This window comes from Procambarus clarkii, chromosome 66 (genome assembly GCF_040958095.1).
Source record: "Procambarus clarkii isolate CNS0578487 chromosome 66, FALCON_Pclarkii_2.0, whole genome shotgun sequence".
Classification (NCBI taxonomy): Eukaryota; Metazoa; Arthropoda; class Malacostraca; order Decapoda; family Cambaridae; genus Procambarus; species Procambarus clarkii.
In genome coordinates this window covers 5225358-5248536 of record NC_091215.1, presented here as the reverse complement: position 1 = coordinate 5248536, position 23179 = coordinate 5225358, and positions in this window count along the sequence as shown.

Below are 23179 nucleotides of genomic sequence, written 5' to 3'. Positions count from 1 at the left end.
AGGTGTCAAAGCTTGTGTAGAAGTTTCTCTACATAAGGCATAATGATGTACACCCTTGTTGCGTCTACTGCATGACCGTAGCTGCACTACACATTTACTGGGATCATGAGAACCCATGCACTTGGTGCATCTGTGTAATTCTTGTAGCCGTTTAATCCTGGTATTAAAGTTAGGATAAACAGTGCATTTGTAGGTGACATGTTCTTGATCACAGAACAGACACTTTCTCTGGCTGAGTTTGTCCTTTTTGTGGACATATCAGTTGTAACGTCAGAGGGAGATACAGAATAAATGCCTACACTACCACTCTTTTCCAGTGGATGGAGTAGTCTTAGGTTTGAATTTATTGGACTTATTCAAAGTCGATTTGGGTTTGACTGAGTTGTCAATGCTAGGTGGTTTAGACTCAGGTTTAACTTATCATGAGTCTTCAACCTGTTAACCGTTATTCTCAGTCCCTCGAGTATTTGCTCGAGAGTGGAAACTCGGTTTTATAGTGAAAGCAGATTTCTGCTAAGATATTTCGAGGTAATTTCCTCTGTAAAAGAAACTTAATTGACCATTCTGAGGCTAGTACATCAACTTTAGTACCTAAGGCCTTCACTAGAGACTCTACTTCAAGCCTGAAGCTTTGAAGTGAGTCTTGTCAGTTACTTGGTGCATTCAGATCTAGCAACTGGTAATAAAGGTTAGCTATACTCAACTCCTTGTTGCAATAGTTCAACATTAGCAGTTTTATAGCTTCCTCATAATTACTCTCAGTGAGAGCTAGGTTATTTATGACCTTTTTAGCCTCCTCTTTGAGAAGACTAATCAGGTATGAGAATTTAGAAATTCTGTCAAGAGAGGATTTCTTATGTATATGAACTTCAAATGAAGTCCAAAATGTGTCCCAATTTTCTTCATCCAGCCCTGCAAATGTAGGTAAGTCTAAAGTAGGTAGACGAACCTCAGGTAATTGATTACTGGATTGAGACACAGTATTATTTGCATTAGATTTAGATTGTGTTACTATATTAGATAGTATGTCAAGTTTATCTTGAGTCTCATCTTCATACCGTGAAATATCTGCTAGAATTTGATCTATTTCATCAGGATCAGTTTCAGTTGCATTCAGTAGGTCGAGATAAGACTGGCTTGTAGATCTAACTTTATCAAATTTGAGATCAGCTACTCTCACTGATGCTTCTAGCTGATAGTAATCAATGGGAGTTGCTTTAGACAAAGTATCAGACTTATTAATTAGTCTGGTTAAATGACCTTTAAGGCCAATATAGGTTCTCCTTAATTGTTCAGGAGTAGCCATGGTGGCTTTAAGTCCAAATTTCATAGGACTTGAATAAGTATTACTAATGAAGCTTGGGTACTTGCTCATTAGTTGACAAGTAATATTGAGTATAGCCTAAATTAATCTGGCTAAATTACACTCTACCTCATTCGAGGTTAAATGCACCTACCTAACAATAAGTAGCTAAGGATTTTGAGCAGTGCTTGAACTTCACCATTAAGTTTCTTCCGGCTAGCTCATCTTTATCACCATTAGATGTAATGGTGATCATTCAGCAGCACTCAAAATGCATACACACAAATAATGAGTACACAAATAATTAATATGAATATACTCCAATCAGAGTTACTATAAAGTTGAATCCCACCCTTGGTAGGGTCAGCACAAGAATGAATAATGTATGTATTACTAACTAGTTCAAGACTAGTTGTAAGAATTTCTACCTAAGAAACTAAATTTAAATTTAAATTTTGCCCCGAGGGGTGAGTTTATTGGGCAGCGCCACTCATCTTGTGAGTGAACATACCGCCATAGCAGAATGTACAACACTCCCGCAATAGAAAGAAAACCCGCTGGGTTGTTCATCCTGTCACTTGTACCCAGACACAGCTGGGACTTGCTTAACTGTCTCAAGTGAACAGCTCCTCAAACAAGAAGATTAACATTTATCAACCTTAAAAGCTTAAGTTATCTTGCGGGTGCAAAATGGGGAAATCTTTTAAGAACAGTATCAATATTTGACAAATAGTGTTTTCCTAACTCAAACAATGTGGGGGTTTATTATTCTACACATATTCCTAATGTCTCTCAGATGTTCACATTCACGTAGATAGTGGTCAAGGCGGTGTCCATCACTCTCACCACAGATTCTGCAACTTCGCTGATCAACTGTTGTTTCCATTCCAAATCTCCATGGATATTTGTATCCAAGACGGATTCTCGCTATTACTGATTCTCTCCCTCGTCGTCCTCCTCTTCGGCCATAAGATTGGGATTGCCAGCTGCAACCATGTTGTACCATCGTACAGATTCACTGGTTTGTGCTTCTATCCTCCTTTCCTCAGTTACCTTGTCACGGTGATGTTGCCTGATAATACCTCTAATTTGTAGTTGAGTTTTGGGTATGAAGTATTCAATATGGTCTCCTTCAGCGCCTTCAGCAGCCAGCACATCTGCTCGTTCATTCCCACATATTCCAACATGGGAGGGGATCCACGGAAACTTGATGACTCTTCCCTGATTGGTAAGTACTCTCACAGCTCTCTTAATTTCAGCGACTATTGCAAGATTTTCTGCCTGATTTTTACTTAGGCTTTGCAGTGCTGCTTTCGAATCGGTGCAAATCACTGCACCATTAGTGTTCCGTTCAAGAAACCTTAACGCCATAACAATGGCAGTTAGCTTTGCTTGCGCTGAAGAGGCATAGTTCTCAATACGTGCTTTTTCTTCATTTCTGCGTTGGAAAGTATTATCCTTGATTACCTTGTATGCTGCACCAGCCCTGCCATTGATAGGATTAGATGACCCGTCAGTGTAGATTTGATCAAGTTCATCTCCGGCTTCTTTATAAATTTCCTCGAGATACTTGTGCCGCATTTCTTGTGGTATCATGTTGAATTTTTTCGTTGCCATTTCATTGATGATGATATTGCATGAGTCATCCTCCCAGGGAGGTAACCTCTCTACAGGCAGGAGCTCACGGGCTTCCTCAAGCAGGTGAAGCTCTTCAAGGTAGCAGACTGATCTGTGATGCCATTTTTTGCTTCTCCTGTTTCCCCCTGAAAGTAGCACAGAGCTCAGTTTTTTCTTGGCAATATCATTGTAATGGGGATCTCTGACTATCCTAATTGCAAGCTTAGCATTCAGCTCCTGAATTCTGCTTTTAACACTGGGAAGGGACAACTCCTCTCGTAGATTAGACGTTTTGGCAGTTCTTGGAACTCCAAGAATGATTGTCATGGCTTCATTTTGAATGCTTTCAAGCCTTTTCATATCGCTTTGGGAGTAGGTGCACAGAACTGGTGCGGCATAGTCTATGACGGAGCGCACATAGGCTGTGTACATCATTTTAAGCACGGCAATAGAGGCTCCATGTCCATTCCAGGTCATAGCTTTCAGTGCCCTGAGTCGACTTTTGCATGTTCCTATGAGTTGATTGAGCTCCTCTTTCTTTCCCTTGTTAAGAGCCGACAGTGACGCCAAGGTACCGATAGTGGTCAACCCATTCAAGTGTTACACCATTAATTTGCAGTTCTTCATTTGCTCTCCGCTTGTGATGGGAGTATGCCTTCGTCTTGTTTGTGGAGAGAGTGAAACCGAGCTCAATACATTTCCTTCCAAGGAGTTCAATGGACTGTTCAATTTTTCCCAAGGTGGGAGCTTGTATTAGAACATCATCTGCAAATCCCACTTGTTGTGTTCCTTCCAGAAAATCAATATTTGCAATGGCGTTCATAAGTACATTGAATAGTGTAGGGCTTAAGACTCCGCCTTGGGGGGGGGGGGGGGTCCCGAGTTCCATATTCAATGTTCTGGAGACTGCGCCATTGAAGCAAACCTTGGCTTTCCTCCCTGTGAGGTAGTCTTCAACCCATTTCATGAGTCTCCCCTTGACACGCATGCATGCAAGCTCGTCCAGGATCGCAATCCCCTGTGCTTTGTCAAAGAAACTACAAATTTATTTAGTCTGCATTTGTGCCAAATTCAGCACAATCACAGCCTAAATTCCTACCTAATAAAGGTTGGCATAGATTAATTTGTGGTGCAATAATGTGAATATATAGTTGTGCTGTGTTTTTGTTTTTTTTTAGATTTTATAGTTTATATAAATGTGTACTTGCACACACAGGTGAAAATACAATTATGTACAATTAATTTGGCTTGCCAGCCACAGCCTTTTATGGTGGTTGATTGTGTTGATCAATTTGTCAACTACATGTGACCTAGACTCACCTGACAGGTGTACACCATCTCTTGCCAGGTTTTGCCTGTATGGTCTGGCTGTAAATTGAATGTAAGTGGCATCCAATCGTACTCTCTTCCTCAGCCTAAAGTTTATATATTTGGCAGCTCTTTGGTAATATTCTGTACTCACTCCCCAACGATTATTATTGCTCAGTTGGCGAGGTTCCACCAATGTGAACACTACTGAACTGCTAACAAGTTTAAATGAGGAAATTATTGTTTTAAGGTGATTGATCACCTCAGCTGGGTGTCGAGTAGGATGGATGTCATTACCACCTAAATAAATAATAGTTAGATGGTGAGGCCACTCCAACGCTGGTGTTAGTGTGGAATTATTATAGAAGTTATGAGCTGTTGCTCCTGGTGACCTGAAGATTCCTACCTCAGTATGAGGTATAGGTCTAAGTGTTGTGTGCAATTGACTGTGTCCTACTAGTGCTACTTTATACATGAGGTATAAGCAGCACATAAATTGGTGTGAATTAGGCTAACCTATGTGGTACACTGCCGGTAGCCACAATTAATAAAATGTGGTTAGTCTAGACTACTTCACACGGTGATTAGTTATGACTAATTAGTAATGTTAATTGGTATGTATCCGGTTCGTTAAGGACCATAATGTTGGATTTCTGGGACTTGACTCATATATTTAATTATTTGATTATTGTATTTAAATAAATCGAAGGACCACCCACTTTTGAGAAAAGAGGTAAAACGAATAATAGTGATTATTAGATTGACACTAGAGAACCAGTGTCTTTGGATATTAATTAAATGAATAATCACTTGAAAATAATGAATAGACTGTATTATTAATTAATTAAAGTCAAAGCCTCAAATATCAACATTGGGGGGTATTTCTAGAAGTTCATATATATCTAGAAACCAGTGTGGTTCGTCACTAGTTCATTGTTGAGTTAGTAACATAGGAAATCTAAACTAAGATAGATTCAAAGATATGATAACTCAAATTATGAATATTAAAGATTATGAATTATTGACCAACAGTAATAGCAAACATATTAATTACCAAATCATTATTTCTGGCAATAAATTATTCACTGTAAAGATCCTATATGAATTATATGGAAATCAGTAATAATCTTAGATAAATTTGTACGAAATAAATGTCGTATACACGCTGAAATCAGAGAAATTTAAGTAGCATTTGATTAGGCTACGAATTATTTCAAATATTCGTGAAAACTGAGAAAATATGGAAAATCAACTAACGTTGTGTATTAGGTATCCATGCGGTATAACGACAGACTACCCACAAATATACAATCTAGAATGATGCATCAAACGAGAATGCTATACTTAACATGAGCGTATGAAATACTAAGGTCTGCCGAGTTCGCGTCAGCCAGACCCAGGCGTCCACTGCTGTGTACGTGTAATTACGGGTCGTGGCTTCAATTGTTGACGCGTTATTAACTGGCAGGGCACTATAGAACACGTGAATAGGTAATTGTTGACTATTGAACGGGTATCAACGTAATTCTTGTCGATAAAAACTCCCCAGTGACTACCACATGTCTCGCCACTCTTCTCGCCAGGGATGCCTCCTGTACAATGCCGTCTCCACCTTCCCTCAACCCGTCTCTCGCATTCACCACAGAAATTATTAATCACGGATAATTCTTTTCCACGTAATTATTGATGTAATACGTTAATGAGAACTGGGTTGCAATTATAGGGACTTAAATATTATCATATTCTCGTTTAATGGTGTTAAACGAGAAATGGAGAAGATTTTTATTCTCTCCATAGCATTCGTACGTAACAGATAAAACTGCTACTTGATAATAATTTCAGTTAATAACTCTCGGTTTTAGATTATCGGGAGTCATATTATCCGTAGGTAATTATTACACGGAATACTGATAATTTTAGAGAACCACATTCAATTCTCTAACACATTGGTAATAAACGTGTCTAACTAGACATTATCTGACGCAATTTTGCTACTCGATTTCATGAGAATTCTAGCACTAATACGCAGATGAAATGGTTAATTTATGTTGACACTACCGTTAGTGAAATTAATAACTACTGTAGTTAGTATATAATGATGATGTATTATAATACAATAGTAGTTTATTAGTGTTGGAAATTTCCAACAGATGCAAGGCCCGCACCATCGACAATGCTATACAGTTTTGCTTTCCAACTTCTAGAGCGCTCAGTCGTTCCGTTAGAAGGGGCTCTGGCGGCCGTGGTTGGGGATACCCATCGACGCATTCGCGCTTGGAATGCCGGTAGGAGAGCCGCTGCCACTACCACCGGATCCTCCAACTCTACCAACGCTGTGAGCTGCTTATTCTTTTGTAGGTGAATTGATGTAGCAAAGTCTGGAATTCCTAGTCCACCGTCCTTTACGTCAGCATGAAAGAAGGCATTAAGGGTATCGTGAGGCAGTCGCAGCCAGCCATGAATGGCATGCCACAACCGCCTGTCAAACCTCGCTAACTCCGTCATAAACACACTTCTAAGAACAAGCCGGTGGTTCGTCTTGGGGATTAGGTGGTGTTTAAGTAGGTATAACCTCTGCTGGGGATTGAGGTGGGGGGCCCTGTGTGATGTTCATCAGGCCGTCCTCAAATGGGAAACAATAGGATAAGCGTCTGCCCTCGGTCTCGATAAGTATTCTTAAGTACTTGTACTCATTTCTTTTTTCAAATCCAGGGATCCCATCACAATGGTTGTACTGTTCAAGTCACTTGTGTTGTCCCGTCTTGAGTACTGTTCAGTACTCACTTCCCCCTTCAGAGCAGGAGAGATTGCTGAAATAGAGGGAATACAGAGAACATATACGGCACGCATAGACGCAATAAAGCACCTAAATTATTGGGATCGTCTCAAAGCCCTCCAAATGTACTCACTAGAAAGAAGACGAGAGAGATATCAAATAATATACACCTGGCAGATACTGGAGGGCCAGGTACCAAATCTACACAGTAAAATAACAACGTACTGGAGTAAACGATATGGAAGAAAATGTAGAATAGAACCAGTGAAGAGCAGAGGTGCCATAGGCATAATCAGAGAACACTGTATAAACATCAGAGGTCCGCGGTTGTTCAACGTCCTCCCAGCAAGCATAAGAAATATTGCCGGAACAACCGTGGACATTTTCAAGAGGAAACTAGATTTATTCCTCCAAGGAGTGCCGGACCAACCGGGCTGTGGTGGGTATTTGGGCCTGCGGGCCGCTCCAAGCAACAGCCTGGTGGACCAAACTCTCACAAGTCAAGCCTGGCCTCGGGCCGGGCTTGGGGAGTAGAAGAACTCCCAGAACCCCATCAACCAGGTATCCGCCACACTCATAGTACCAATTTCATCTTCCCCGACATAGTATGCCCATCTGGTGGGGACATACCAAGTCTTACGATGCGCATCGATTGCTATGCTTAGCGTATGGCACTTCACAACATTCACTTTAAGGTCAGAGCCACTAAGTGTATGGGAAATACTTGTTATAAGTCTCTGTAGTCCGGCAGCGGTCTCTCCTGACACAGCCGGATTGTCAGTGAATGCCAGGACTGATACCTTTTCGCCCCCCAGTTCAATCCCTTGCCCCCAAGTCTTTAGCCCTAGTAATTGCCTCATCAATTATTAGATTAAAGAGAAATGGGGATAGGGGGCCTACCCTGTTTCATCCCCCCTTAGTGATCAGGATGTCCTTCGACTTTTCCCCTGGGCTGGTAATTACAGTTGAGGACCGTACATAGACGCTATGGAAAGCCTTCTCCATATCCAGAAACGCTAGGTGCGAGTTGTGCTTTAGTGCAAGAGCCTCGACTATGAAGGCATCCAGGATCACCAGGTTTTCAGGACACTCGACCACGGAGACGAAAGCATTCTGCCGTCTGTCGATCCTGACTGCCTCGGAGAGTCTGCTGCTCGCAATCTTGTGGAACAGCCTCACTATCGTAGATGACATGGTTATGAGGCGATAGTGGGAAGGATTTTCTGGATTCGGTTTCTAAGGTATCACCACTTTCTTATTCTTACAAAAAGGGAGTGGCAGGGATTCGTTCACCAACCACAGGTTAAACAACTTTGCAAACACCCTGATTGGTATGGACTTGAGTAAACGTATAGTAATACCGTCTGGGCCTGGAGCTGAAGTGCTACTAGCCTTGAGAGCAACAAGGATTTCCTCTGGTGTTATGTGGTCCCCTAGTTGTTGATTAACTGGATCACGGTTACAAATTGGGCGGCGGTCCGGTGATGTGGGTCTAGAGAAGAGTCCCAGAATGTAAAGAGACGCGTTGACTACACCTCAGTGGGGGTTACTTTCCCGTCTCCTGAGAGGACGCACGCAGCAGCCTTGGAACGGTTCTTCTCGTACTGTCTTTGACACAGTGTACTGTGCTATTCGCACCCTCTTTTGTCCGGTCGGAGGTTGGGTTCGATAGGCACGATTTATCGGTGGAGGTCTCTCTCTATGTGCAGGGCGAGGGCGCAGTGCGTGGTCACCAGGACCTAGATTCAGGAAGCTCTGTGTATTTCTTCGTAAGTGGGTTTGCTACGAAGGTTCCTAAGTGCGCCCTAAGAAGATGCTTAGGTGCTATTCAATAAGGTCCACTTAGGAAGAAAATTGTTGGTTCACCTGCGTGCCGATAGAGGTCACTACTGTGTTTCGTTTGGCCAATCAGAGAGCAGCAACATTCTTCATATTGAAGATTTAGCGCTGGCTTATGGGAGCTCTACTGCCTCCTATTTACGTCGAATTTTCTTATAAAATTAGTATATTTCGAAGTAAAACAATGTTTTTTCAACTTCTACAGCCAGCACCGACATTGTAGTAAACAAATATGTTACATTTGTTGTTTACCTACGTAATTCTAAGAGATACTGTGTAGCTGTCCTTGTTGCTCGGAAGATGCGCTGACAATTATTGTATATATTTACTGAATTTACCCTAAGGGCCACTAACTATCTAGTGGCCTCGAAGAGGACAGAAAGCCGGCGGCTTGTTAAAGGGCCCGCCAATTGTCTTAATGATATTTTTTAGCTGGAATTTGGCATTTACGGCTTAAGCGGGTAGGCGGATCCATGAGTTTATAGCTCTCTTGGTGGAAAAAAAAACATCTGTTTTCAGTCCTACTTGAGAGAACATACTCTCCAACACTATATCTGTGATTGTCCTGTTATCAGTGACTTCATACCAAATAGTATGAGGTATTTTGAGCTCTGTAATTACTTCATACACTCAGGAATATTGGAAGATATTCTTGTGCTGCAACCAGATTTGGCCATGTGGGGGCTAATAGATCAGCATTAAGTATTTTGTTCTCTCCTAATTCCATGTATAACTGGTCATCCTGTGAGGTGATGATGTTGGATGAGCTTGTAGCTGGTTTTTGATCTACACTGTGTGGTCCTTTATACAGAATAGAGAAGCAGCACATTGCTGTGTATACCTAAACATGTTTAAAAATACATTGTTTGAGAGGAGTCTGGTAGAAACTGGTAAGAGTAATTATAATATAATGTTTCCATGATTCAGTGCTTACCTCTTGTGAAAATTGCTTAGAGTTGTTTATTCAGAGTTGATTTGTTTTTTGTATTGAGGCTGGTATTTTCTAAATTGATTCCATGTACAGTATGTCTAACCATCCTATGAGATGGGAGTATTAGATAAACTTATAGTTAGTTTTTTATCTACACTGTGTAATATTCCATATAGAATAGGGTAGTAGTACATTGCTGTGTATACATAATCATCTTCATAAAAAAAATCAGTAATATAGATTTTAAATTATAGTTTGTATTATTACAAATTCAGTACTGTATTATCCTTATTAAATCATGTTGACCATGGATCATTAAGATCTCATGTTGATATGTAATAGTCATATTTCTTTTGAACTGCTAATCCATGCTAATCATTCATTAAATTGTGCATTATGTCTCAATTTTTCACTTCCTTGGATATACTGTACAGTACAAAAAGATAGGATAAAAATAAACCAGTAATATTTCTTTCATTATATTTTTCATTTAAATAACTGCATCAATATTTTTACAGCCGACAGGATTTGCTTTACCATACAGGTGCATTATTTGTTAAAAAAAAATTTGGTTTATTGTTACACACAATGGTGCTACATAGCCTTCCCAGCTTGGTGCCTTCTTTTAATACTTACTGATTAAAAAATAAATAATAAATACATTTTATTCAGGAAAAGTACATACAGTTGATTTACAAACATAATGTTGGATTTATAGACAGAGCTAGTACATACAATACCTAAAGCCACTAATACTCATAGCATTTTGGGCAAGGTGTGGGGGAAAAAACACAGACTAAAACTTAATAGTAATCGAGATTAGGTATAAATTGTGTTGAAAGAAGGAATAAAAAATACAAAAACATAGCATAAATCAGCAATTGCACATGTTGGTGACCTGACATTTAGGAGGTAAGTTAGGTTACATGGAGTTAATTAGGCAATACTTGGTTTAACTCTTAAACTGGTTGAGAGAGGTACAGCCTTTGACATGATTTGGGAGGTCATTCCACATTCTGGGTCCCTTGATTTATAGAGCACTTCTAGTTTGGTTACACACAGCCAAATTGTGTAAAAGGAAGAAGTCTTGGACACAAATTTGTTCCATGCTAAATGTAGAGGAATCAGCTGAGTATTCCTCAAATAAAATAAGTTGCCTCAGCTTATAAGGTAAATAAAATAAGCATTTCTCAAATAAGTAGCTGCCTCACCTCACTGCCTTACTGCTACATAGCCTTCCCGGCATGGTGCCTTCTTTTGATAATTACTTGTTCCACACCCAAATTGTATAACAGGAAGAGGTCTTGGACCCCTACTTCCCTCTCTCTTTTTTAATAATCTATATAGTCATAATTATAGCTTTAAGTATTCAATGAATAAAGTTTGTGACATTTTTACCCTTTTCCTTACCTAACATCATTTGTGCAGCATATTTTTATTTTATGTCTCACCCAGATTTAATTTCAAAACAAAACCAAACTAAATAAATTAGAAATGGGTATGTATAGCTAAGGTACACCCTTACTACTAGGTGAACAGGGGCATTTGGTGATAGTAAATGATCCCATCAGGCAGGGCTCATCACCTTCTCTCATATTTCATGTTCACCAGTGTTTATTTACTTAATAACTACTGGTATAATATCTTGCTATTATAAAACTAATTCTGCTATCATCAAACACATATTTACTTCAAGTTTCTAGCAGAGAATGCATATATAACTAGCACGAAGGATTCCTCTTCACTAGATTCACCAGTCATAATATTTTGGTCATGTTCCAATATCATAAATCGATTCCAGTGTTATGTAGTAGAGAAAAAATGACTATATCCAGTTTACGTAAAGCTACGAGTGGTCGAAACCACACTTAAATCCCGGAATGAACTTATGAAGGTTTTTCCACTTAGGGTAGTTAATTGAATACGGACGTAGCCGCCACGAAGGCGCTAAGAGGAAAAACGTTCTTAGCTAAGAGGAAAACCCTTCGTAAGTACCTTCCTGAATCCGGCCCCAGATCTTTTGGCAGAAGTAACCACTAGAGCATGCCGCTCAAGGATCCTATCCACGTTATAGCCTATAATCATAATCTTATAATCACTGACCAAGTCAGTGATTGCTTCATCAAGGAATTCTTCCTCCCCATCCAGTTTCATGGCCCCTGGATCAGGGGAGAGGGGATGTCAAATTCAGTGCCATCGGGAGCGCCCATCGCCGCCCTCAAATTGCCTCTCTGTCTATGATTCCCTAATGGGCTAGGCTGCTCGTCTTCTCTGTATGAGTTAGACAGTGAATTAGACTCCGAGCTCTTGCCATTCTCACGATTTCTGTATTCCATCACTAATTCTTTGTACTCGGTCCTTCGTCTTTAACTCTTAATGAACTCCAGAGTTTGCAAAGGAAAGTGTTGTTGCAGGCTCTGATCAATACCTCCCCGGTTGTCTGGGGTCTGCCTTCCAGCCTCACCTCTTCCATTGAGGCGTTTCTCTTCATCGGTCCATCTCACTTTGGGCCTACTCGCTCTACTCGCGGCCTCGTCGAGTTCCTAGTAGTATTGGACTCTGTGCATGTGGCTCAGATGGACTCACCTCGCTCTATAGTCTCATAAGGTTCTGCTACAAATTGGACAGTCTGGCGACCGGTCATTCATAGCCGGATCCTCATGTAGGTCACCCATCGTGCTGACAGGGGTCAGCACATCTCAGTAATGGTTTTCACTAAAGTTTATGGGTGATAAGGCACGAAAATCCTTGACAGGAGCAGACGGCCTTTGGGATAGCTCAAACCAAGTGTTACTGACAAGTGGCCCCTACGGCAGGTAGAGCAGCAGCAGCAGGGGAAGGACGCCTCAGCTGTTTGCGAAATCAAAAGTGCCATGAGAAGGCCAGTTGAGAAATTGACACAGTTATCACGAGCTATAACTGTGCACTATGTACTCTCTTAAGCATATACAATCAGAAGCGAAAACATCTAAATGCAGACATCGTGGGAGAGAGTCATAGTTACTCCCGAGCTGAAGGTGGAGAGCTGGTGGTGGAGACTGTCCGGACTCCGGCAGTCGTCCCTACAAGTTGGCTATGACACTTCCTAAATTCTTTTAGGAAGAGGTATTAGTGATTTAGGGATTCTTTCTGAACAATGCAAATGACTGTCTTCACTCAGTAACATGCCACATTTGAAGAAAGGATTACGTGCAAGTTTCAGAAACTTGTCTTGATAAGTAACTAATATTATAGTTTGTGTGTGGTTGGTGGTGTTGTCGTTGTTGATCCTTCTCTACAGACAACCCAACCCACTACTCGGTAGAATGCTTATACCTCTCTAGGAGATCACACTAGGCGCTTCTGGCCCTTGGAGAGGGGTTCAACGTCACACATTTAGGGGATGCGGCTCCAACACTTAGCCTTGTTGTCACGTGCACACACCCACTCGAGCCGCTGTGACTCCCCACTCTCTCCTTAGGTGATATGATCTCCTCAATCCCCCTTTGACTTATTAGTATTACCTTCTACCCTGTCCACAGCAGTGGTTCTTGGTTCTTTCTCTCTCTCTCTCTCCTTCGGTAGTATTATTTGGGAAGCCTCACTAGGACAAGGTCAAATACCAGCAAATTTGAATACATTTACTGGACAGAGCACATACACAATATATACACACATATAATAATAATGAATCCTATACTCTATACTATTACAATCAGGTTGCTCTCCAACACCATCAGAACTCTATTATCAGTTTACCAAGTGGTATCCTATCTTCTGATTCACCACCTGATACTATCACCCGCCTCAAGTAGATCAACTCTACATACACTGTTGCACTATCAACAAGAGAAATTATATATATATATATATATATATATATATATATATATATATATATATATATATATATATATATATATATATATATATATATATATATATATATATATAAAATATATATATCTATCTATCTATAAATGTGTACAATGAAAATCAGCATGTGAATGCAATAACATATATCAGCATAAGTGTTCTTTGATACACCGCAATGATCAATCGATCATTGTGCAACTACGGTGCTTCACCCTTCTGCTAGGGTCCTCCACAGCTCTCTTGGCTGCTCCACCATGAAGTTCCCTCGAGCAACTATGGTGCTTCACCACCTCTACAGAAGCACGTGACACTCCTCTTCACTGCTTCTCCTCACAGCTCGAGGTCCTCTGTTCCACTACCTTGGAGTCTCATCAACTACTCCTTCTGTGCTGGCTTTGAAGTTCTCAGCAACTTCTTCCCCAAAGACAAACCTGCAACCCATCGACACTGCAATAAAATGTTTCCCCTTTAACACATAAACAAAAATAATCACACAATATGTTTGCCTCAAACCTCTATCTGTCCTCTACGTACAGTGAGAGTGGACTCCCCCGTTGGGCGGGTCCATGCTCCACATCGCCTGGTGGGCCTCACTCACTCAGTCTCACTCCGGGAGGGGCCTCCGCCGTCGGGAGCTTTCAGTCACCTGCCAGCGCTCAGAGGGGACGGACGTCGCTCCGTGTTCCTCCCTCTCCACTCTCTTATTTTAGGCTTTCTGCCTCACCAAAACATGTCTAACTTATCAATAAACATTGCTACTGTCGCTGGGCACACGACCAACTACAAGCAACCACTATGAACTGGCTTATATCGTGCTTACCACAGATTATCTAGTCGAGGGCGCTCCTCCCTCTGACGAAGCTTAGTCAGGGCGCTGCCACGGCCCAGGATAATGCCTCTGGGCGGTTTAATACTCTCCTCGTCGACCAGGACTTGAGACCACACGTTCCCAGCTCGATTCCACAGCTGGTACGTCTGCACACTTCTCTTCTCTTCGAGATATATCACTAGGGGTTCCCTTCTGACGGGAGCTCAACGGGGCGCGGCTTTCCCCCTGCGATGTCTGGCCTCAAGTGAGGTCAAAGCCCTCCAGAAACGAGCCTCACGCCTCCAGCAAAATGTCCACATCTCCTAGCCAGTCATTTATCTGTTTTCTTCTTCACTGCCCATAATCTTAAATTGTTCATCATATCAAACCAGCTATTTTACATATGTGTTATCACCTCTATATTTCTTAGACCTTCTGGTTAGGTCAGGCTTGATAGAATAATTCTCAAAGGGGAGACTCGTTTTTCGGCTACCTGGGATCATAACACTCCCTCCCCCTTGTTTTTTGAGAATTATTCTAGTGGCTAGGCTCGAGATAACGCATCAGCCACTACATTGTCTCGCCCTCTTATGTGCGTTATCACCAGGTCATACTCCTGGAGCGATAAAAACCATCTGGTTAATCTCTGGTTTGCATGCTTCATTTTCTTCAGGAAAACTAGGGGATTATGGTCTGTATTTACCGTCACTGGGTGTCCTCCCCCACTCACATACACTTCAAAATGTTTCAATGCCATCACCAGGGCCAAAGTCTCTTTCTCGACTGTACTGTACGACCTCTGGTGCTTAACGAACTTCTTCGAGAAGAAGGACACGGGGCGGTAAATTCCATCATTCTGCTGCGTCATTACAGCTCCAGCCCCTATATCACTGGCATCTACAAATAACGTAAACGGCGCTTCAAAATCTGGCGACACTAGTACAGGTGCCTCAGTCAACAGTCTTTTGGTCTTTTCAAACGCTTCTTGTGCTGTTCCATTCCACTCCCACTTCTTGCTCTTTGATAGAAAACTCGTCATAGGAGCGGCTATGGTGGAGAAATTTTCACAGAACTTCTGGTAATACCCAATCATACCGAGGTATCTAAACAGTTCTTTCTTACTCCTGGGCACCGGGAAGTTGTCAATGGCCTCCACCTTTGTTCTTACCGGAGCAACCTCGCCTTGCCCTACTATATATCCAAGGTACTCCAGGCAGGCTCTCCCGAACTCGCTTTTTCCTAAGTTGATCGTCATGTTGGCCTTCTCCAATCGATCGAACAAATCTAAAAGTCGATCCACGTGATCCTTCCACGAATCAGCGAACACCACAATATCATCGATGTACACTGCACATCCAGTCGCGCCTTGTAATACCTGATTCATTACTCGTTGAAAACAACTACCATTATTCTTCATTCCGAAGGGCACCACTTTATATTGGTACTGTAACGGTTCTATTGTTACGTAAAGTATGGTGACAAATAAACACAGACACTAAGATACTATATATATATTTGGTCGAATATACAAAAGTACACAGGTGATACTTTGGTGTGAGTTGAGCGCACTGAGCGTCGGTACAGTATCTCGCAAGTGTCTGCTCTAGACCACACTTGAAAGTAGACTAGTTAATGTTTGCTATTCTGCTGCTTATATGCTCGGGCAACACCTCACCTCATTCATCTCCAAAGGTTGACAGGAATATTAACAATGCATTTGGAGCGAGTATATTATTGGGATAATCTAATCTGCTCGCTACAGTACAAGCCGTCGGGTGTCACGAACGCTGAGATCCTCTTGGCCTCCTCGGACAGGGGAATCTGGTAGTATGCCTTCAACAGGTCTATCTTCGAGACATAACGTGCACTCCCAATCCGATCTATGCAATCGTCAATGCGCGGTATCGGAAACGATTCAGCGACCGTGACTGCATTCACTTTCCAATAATCGGTGCAGAACTGGTACGTGCCGTCACTCTTCTTCACGAGGAGGCACGGCGAACTCCAGTCACTGTCGCTAACCTCTGCCAAGTCGTTATCTAGCAGATACTTCACTTCTGCTCTCATTGCCGCTGCTTTCTCCGGGTTAACTCTGTAAGGGTGCTGCTTGATGGGGTCAGCACTCCCTACATTCACTTCGTGCACCGTTCCGCGGTGTCTTCTAGGCACGTCCGTGAATAACGATTTATTCCTCCGTAGGATCTCCACTAGTTCCTGGCGTTGGTCATCCTCCAAATGACCCAGACGCTCACCTATCTTGGCCAGGCTTTCCGTATTTGATATCTTCGCGCCATCGGCCCTCTCTAATTTACAGTTCTCCTCTTATACTCCCTTTGCCGTCTCCTACACAAAGCACAGTCGCCTGCAATGGGGTTTCCATCTGTTCATCGCCTAGAGGCTTATCTGTCATAGTACCTCTTTATCATGTTCACATGGCAAACCTGTGACTTCCTCGGACGATCTGGCATGTGGATTACATAATTCACATCCCCTAACGCCTCCTGGATGGTATATGGTCCACAAAATCTCGACTCGTATATACTTCCTTTTGCCGGTAGTAGGACTAATACCTGATCTCCTTGAAATTTCCTGCCCTTCGCCTTCCTGTCGTGGTACCTTACCATCTCTGCCTGGGATGTCCTCAAACTTTCCTTGGCCAAATCTCTGGCCCTAGAGAGTCGCTCTCTAAAAGTTTTCACATATTGTCCCACGTCCACCTTAGGCCTATCCACGGTGAGCTACTCCTTCAGCGTGCCCACTGGGCTCCTCACAGAGTGTCCGTACACCAGTTGAAATGGGGTGAATCAGAGTGATTCTACTACCGCATCCCTGATGGCGAACAGCATGGATGGTAATGCCTCGTCCCAACTACTCCCTTCCTCTGCGCAGTATATCCTCAACAAGCTCTTTAACGTTCCATGGAAACGCTCCAACGCTCCCTGCGACTGAGGGTGATACGGTGACGAGCGCACTTGCTCTACCCTCCATCCTTTCACAGTTTCCCTAAACAACTTCGACTGGAAGACACTCCCCTGGTCTTTCTGGATAATCTTGGGCATTCCTACCCATGCAATGTAGTTCTGTAGTCTATCCAGAACGGCTCTCGACGTCACTCTTCTCAGGGGGATTGCTTCGGGGAAACGGGTGGCCGTGCACATTATGGTCAATAAGTACTCGTGGCCTTTTCTGGTCCTTGGCAACGGACCTACACAGTCTATCAAGACTCTCTCAAAAGGCTCGCCAAATGCCGGTATGGGCTTTAAGGGTGCCTTTGGTATAGCCGGAGCCGGCTTACCTGCACGTTGACACGCCAAACATGTCCTACAAAATTTCTTTACCTCCTTCCACACGTTTGGCCAGTAGAAGTGCTCCTGCACCTTATTTAAGATCTTCTTCACCCCTAAGTGCCCTGCCATATCTACGGAGTGGGCTAGTTCTAACACGGCCGCCCTAAACTCCTTTGGCACTAACACTTGGTGCTTCTCCAACCATACCTTATCTGCGCCGGCTTTGTCCGGTCGCCACTTCCTCATTAGTACGCCATCGTCCAAGTAGTAATACACGGGGGACTCCGGACATGAGTTTCCCCCTTTTGCCTCCCTGATTAGATCTATAAACTCCTCTTTCTGAGCCCTAATCAGGTCCGCTCGGTTCACGCTGAACTTTTCAGGTAGGGTCATCTTCATTTCCTGTCTCCTCGAATCCTCATTCTTCTGAGCTGGATCTTCATCGAACAGCCCAGACATGTCCATGTTGACCTCCTCCCTTGGTGGAGTCGACACTGCCATATCATCTCCAATGTCTTCCTCGGCGGCTACGTCCGACTCTGTCACTACACAGGCCGGGTATACAATGACTTGACTGTCCTCTGCCTCATCTTCAAGGATGCTGGCTTGATCTATCTTGTCCGGTGTTCCACTTGTACCGCGGTCCTTCTGGTTCACCTCCGGCACAGCTTTCACTATCAGCTCTGGCAATACCTTGGACCCACACAAGTCGTTCCCCAGGATCACTTGGACTCCTGGAACAGGTATGTTGGGGCACACTCCCAACATCACCTCCGCCGACAAATAATCTGACTTCAACTGGACAGCACACACGGGCATGTCACTCTTAGACAACAACCCATGAACCTTTATCCTCCTACTGCCAGCTAACAGTCGATCATTTCCTATTAGGCCTCTCAGAATCAAGCTCTGATTGGCTCCAGTATCCCTGAGGATACTAACCTCCACCTCGGGTTGACCTTCTATGGCGACCCAACCTTTACTAATGAACGGCCTATACCGCTCATTCATCAAATCTACCTTCTGTGGTTTGTCTTGTTGTACATCAACGTACTTCTTCCGGGGATCACATGTGGTCAGGGTGACGACTCTCTTGCCCTGCCGACAATCTCGCATCATGTGACCTGATCTGTTGCACTTGTAGCATCTTATTTGGGAGAAATCTCTCCTATACGCCCCCGAGTGGCTCTGACTCTGCCCACTCGTATTGGAGTTCCTCGGGCCAGATGTACTACTCATACTCTGTGGAGCTTCATTGGACTCTTGTCTCCTCTGCACATTTTTATTTTCCTGCTTACCTCCAGCAGGCGGACTCGGCAACTTTCCTTCCTGGGGCTTAAAACTATTTGGTCTGCTTGTCTGCTCCCCAAAACTTCTTCCTCCCCAGACTCCACTGGGTCTGCTATTGCTGCGTCTCGCCTCGCTTCTCACTCTGTTCTTCCTTAAGCTCTTGTACGCTTCAGTAATCATATCCGCCCTATCTGCGCATCTTTCACCTCCTTTATCCCTGCTTCTTGGATCTTGAACTTTGTTTCGGGATGCATCATCTCCAAGAACTTCTCCATGACCATCAGTTGCTTCAGGTCAGCGTAAGATCCAACTCCATCAGCCTCAATCCACTTCTAGAATCGTCTTTCCAGATCCCTTGCTGTCTCAGCAAACGTACACGCTCCAACTTTGATCATCTCTCTGAAGTGCTTTCTATAAGCTTCTGGGGTTAACTGAAACGAGCGCAATATGCTGCTCTTTACTGTGGCATAATCCTGGCACTCTTCCAATGACAATTGGGTGTATGCCTCCCTGGCTGCACCGGTCAATCTTAACTGGACCAGCTGGGCCCATTCCTCTTGTGACCACATTTTGATGCTGGCAACTTTTTCAAAATGCTGGGAACAAACAAGGGAATGTCCTTCTCCCTAACCCTAACATCTGGTGAGTGTGATACCTGGGTGGTGCTCTCTGGCAACCCATGTTCAATCCTTTGCTCAGCCAAGGTTCTATTCGCTTCTATCTGCATTTGTTTTGTTCTCTCTTTTTCGTTTTCGACCTGGGCTTTTTCTTTTTCGACTTGGCCTTTTTCTTTTTCTTTCTCCTGTTCCAACTCCAGTTCTCTTACTCTGGTTTTCTCTTTTTCTACTTCCAGTCTGGTTTTCTCTTTTTCTACTTCCAGCCTGGTTTTCTCTTTTTCTACTTCCAGCCTGGTTTTTTCTTTTTCCTTCTCGGCTTCATTTTTCATCTGGAGTTCTAATTTCATCTTTTCTAGCTGGAACTGTCTCTCCTTGTCCTCTTGTTGTTGCTGCATCTGGAGCTCTAACTGGAATCTCTCCAAGCTCCTATTTCGGCTACTCCTGCTAAAGTGGCTACTCTTGCTGCTCCTACTCGATCCCTGGGATCTCACTTCATTATGCCCATCATCCTCCTTTCCACTTTCTGCTCCTTTCTGGGCTCCTTGCTCTGCCGCTTCACTTTTGGCTCTTAACTGCCTCAGGATCTCATCCTTCTTCCCAGCTACTTTAGATGCTTTCAACCTAATGCCACATTTTTCTGCTATTTGTTTCAATTGATCCCTTGTGCAACCTTCTAAGTCCTCAAGCTTGCCTGACTCCACAAATGCTTGCACCTTATCTATCTTTGTCCTGTGAGTCTTCCCAAGAGAGAGAATATACACCTGCGGTCACACAGTTTATCTATTTCAGCAAGGGTGTACAAATCCACTCTTGGACAGGGTGTGGCTGTGTCAGTTCACTCTCCCGGACACAGGCCCCCAAATTATTATAGTTTGTGTGACAGTTGGTGGTGTTGTCGTCGTTGATCCTTCTCTACGGACAACCCAACCCACAACTCGGTAGAATGCTTATACCTCTCAAGGAGATCACACTAGGCGCTTCTGGCCCTTGGAGAGGGGTTCAACGTCACACATTTTGGGGAATGCGGCTCCAACACTTAGCCTCGTTGTCACGTGCACACACCCACTCGAGCCGCTGTGACTCCCCACTCTCTCCTTAGGTGATATGATCTCAATCCCCCTTTGACTTATTAGTATTACCTTCTACCCTGTCCACAGCAGTGGTTCTTGGTTCTTTCTTTCTCTCTCTCCTTCTGTACTATTTCATGGGAAGCCTCACTAGGACAAGGTCAAATACCAGCAAATTTGAATACATTTACTGAACAGAGCACATACACAATACATACACACATATAATAATAATGAATCCTATACTCTATACTATTACAATCAGGTTGCTCTCCAACACCATCAGAACTCTATTTTCAGTTTACCAAGTGGTATCCTGTCTTCTGATTCACCACCTGATACTATCACCCGCCTCAAGTAGATCAAGTCTACATACACTGTTGCACTATCAACAAGAGAAATATATATATATATATATATATATATATATATATATATATATATATATATATATATATATATATATATATATATATATATATAAATGTGTACAATGAAAATCAGCATGTGAATGCAATAACATATATCAGCATAAATGTTCCTTGATACACCGCAATGATCAATCGATCACCCTATCAGTCCTAGAACGCCTACATCTGTAGGTAATCCAGCCGACGACTGTAACTCTAAACCTCAGTATAAAACACTCCTTGACATAAGAATGCAAACAATCACTCACCTCTCACTGCATCTTGCACGCTAATGACAACCAAACACTGTCAACTCCCTACAAGTAATCCACCAGAACTTCCCTTCCACCTCTGGAAGTTCACTACCCTGATATCTTCAGGTTCTTCCAGGCTTCACTACCAGGATCCTCTGCAGCTCCTCCAGGCTGCTATCATGAAGTTTCCTTGAGCAACTACGGTGCTTCACCCTTCTGCTAGGGTCCTCCACAGCTCTCTTGGCTGCTACACCATGAAGTTCCCTCGAGCAACTATGGTGCTTCACCACCTTTACAGAAGCACGTGACACTCCTCTTCACTGCTTTTCCTCACAGCTCGAGGTCCTTTGTTCCACTACCTTGGAGTCTCATCAACTACTCCTTCTGTGCTGGCTTCGAAGTTCTCAGCAATTTCTTCCCCAAAGACAAACCTGCAACCCATCGACACTGCAATAAAATGTTTCCCCTTTAACACATAAACAAAAATAATCACACAATATGTTTGCCTCAAGCCTCTATCTGTCCTCTACATACAGTGAGAGTGACTCCCCCGTTGGGCGGGTCCATGCTCCACATCGCCTGGTGGGCCTCACTCACTCCGGGAGGCGCCTCCGCCGTCAGGAGCTTTCAGTCACCTGCCAGCGCTCAGAGGGGACGGACGTCGCTCCGTGTTCCTCCCTCTCCACTCTCTTATTTTAGGCTTTCTGCCTCACCAAAACATGTCTAACTTATCAATAAGCATTGCTACTGTCGCTGGGCACACGACCAACTACAAGCAATCACTATGAACTGGCTTATATCGTGCTTACCACAGATTGTCTAGTCGAGGGCGCTCCTCCCTCTGACGAAGCTTGGTCAGGGCGCTGCCACGGCCCAGGATAATGCCTCTGGGCGGTTTAATACTCTCCTCGTCGACCAGGACTTGAGACCACACGTCCCCAGCTCCTACTCTCCTCGTCGACCAGGACTTGAGACCACACATTCCCAGCTCGATTCCACAGCTGGTACGTCTGCACACTTCTCTTCTCTTCGAAATATATCACTAGGGGTTCCTTTCTGATGGGAGCTCAACGGAGCGCGGCTTTCCCCCTGCCATGTCTGGCCTCAAGTGAGGTCAAAGCCCTCCAGAAACGAGCCTCACGCCTCCAGCAAAATGTCCACATCTCCTAACCAGTCATTTATCTGTTTTCTTCTTCACTGCCCATAATCTTAAATTGTTCATCATATCCAACCAGCTATTTTACATATGTGTTATCACCTCTATATTTCTTAGACCTTCTGGTTAGGTCAGGCTTGATAGAATAATTCTCAAAGGGGAGACTCGTTTTTCGGCTACCTGGGATCATAACACTAAATAGTATTTACCACAATATCTGCTCACGCCCATTAAACTTAGTATGGAGTAGGGCTTAGGGCTTAGTATGGAGCCTTGGGGGACACCCGTTTGTATTGGAATGCTATATTAAAAACTGCCTTGCATATAGAGTTTGGAGGTCTATACCAGGACTATCTCTGTACAGTGCTATCTCTGACTGTACAGAGATAGGACTGTAGCCATGGAAGTAATCTTCCCTGTACACCTAAACCTCCAAGCTTTATCAAGAGGCAAGTATGAGGAATGCTATCAAAAGCTCCTTTAAGGACTAGGTAGAGAACAATACAAAATTGTTTGCGGATTTAGTGTTCCGCTCCTCTTGCGCACATGATTTCCAAAATTCACACTTCTAAGAGAGGTGAGGATTTCATGTTCAAGGCAGAGAATTTGATCAAGTGCGACGCATTGCGTTCGAAACCCAGCTTAAAGTGACGATAAAATA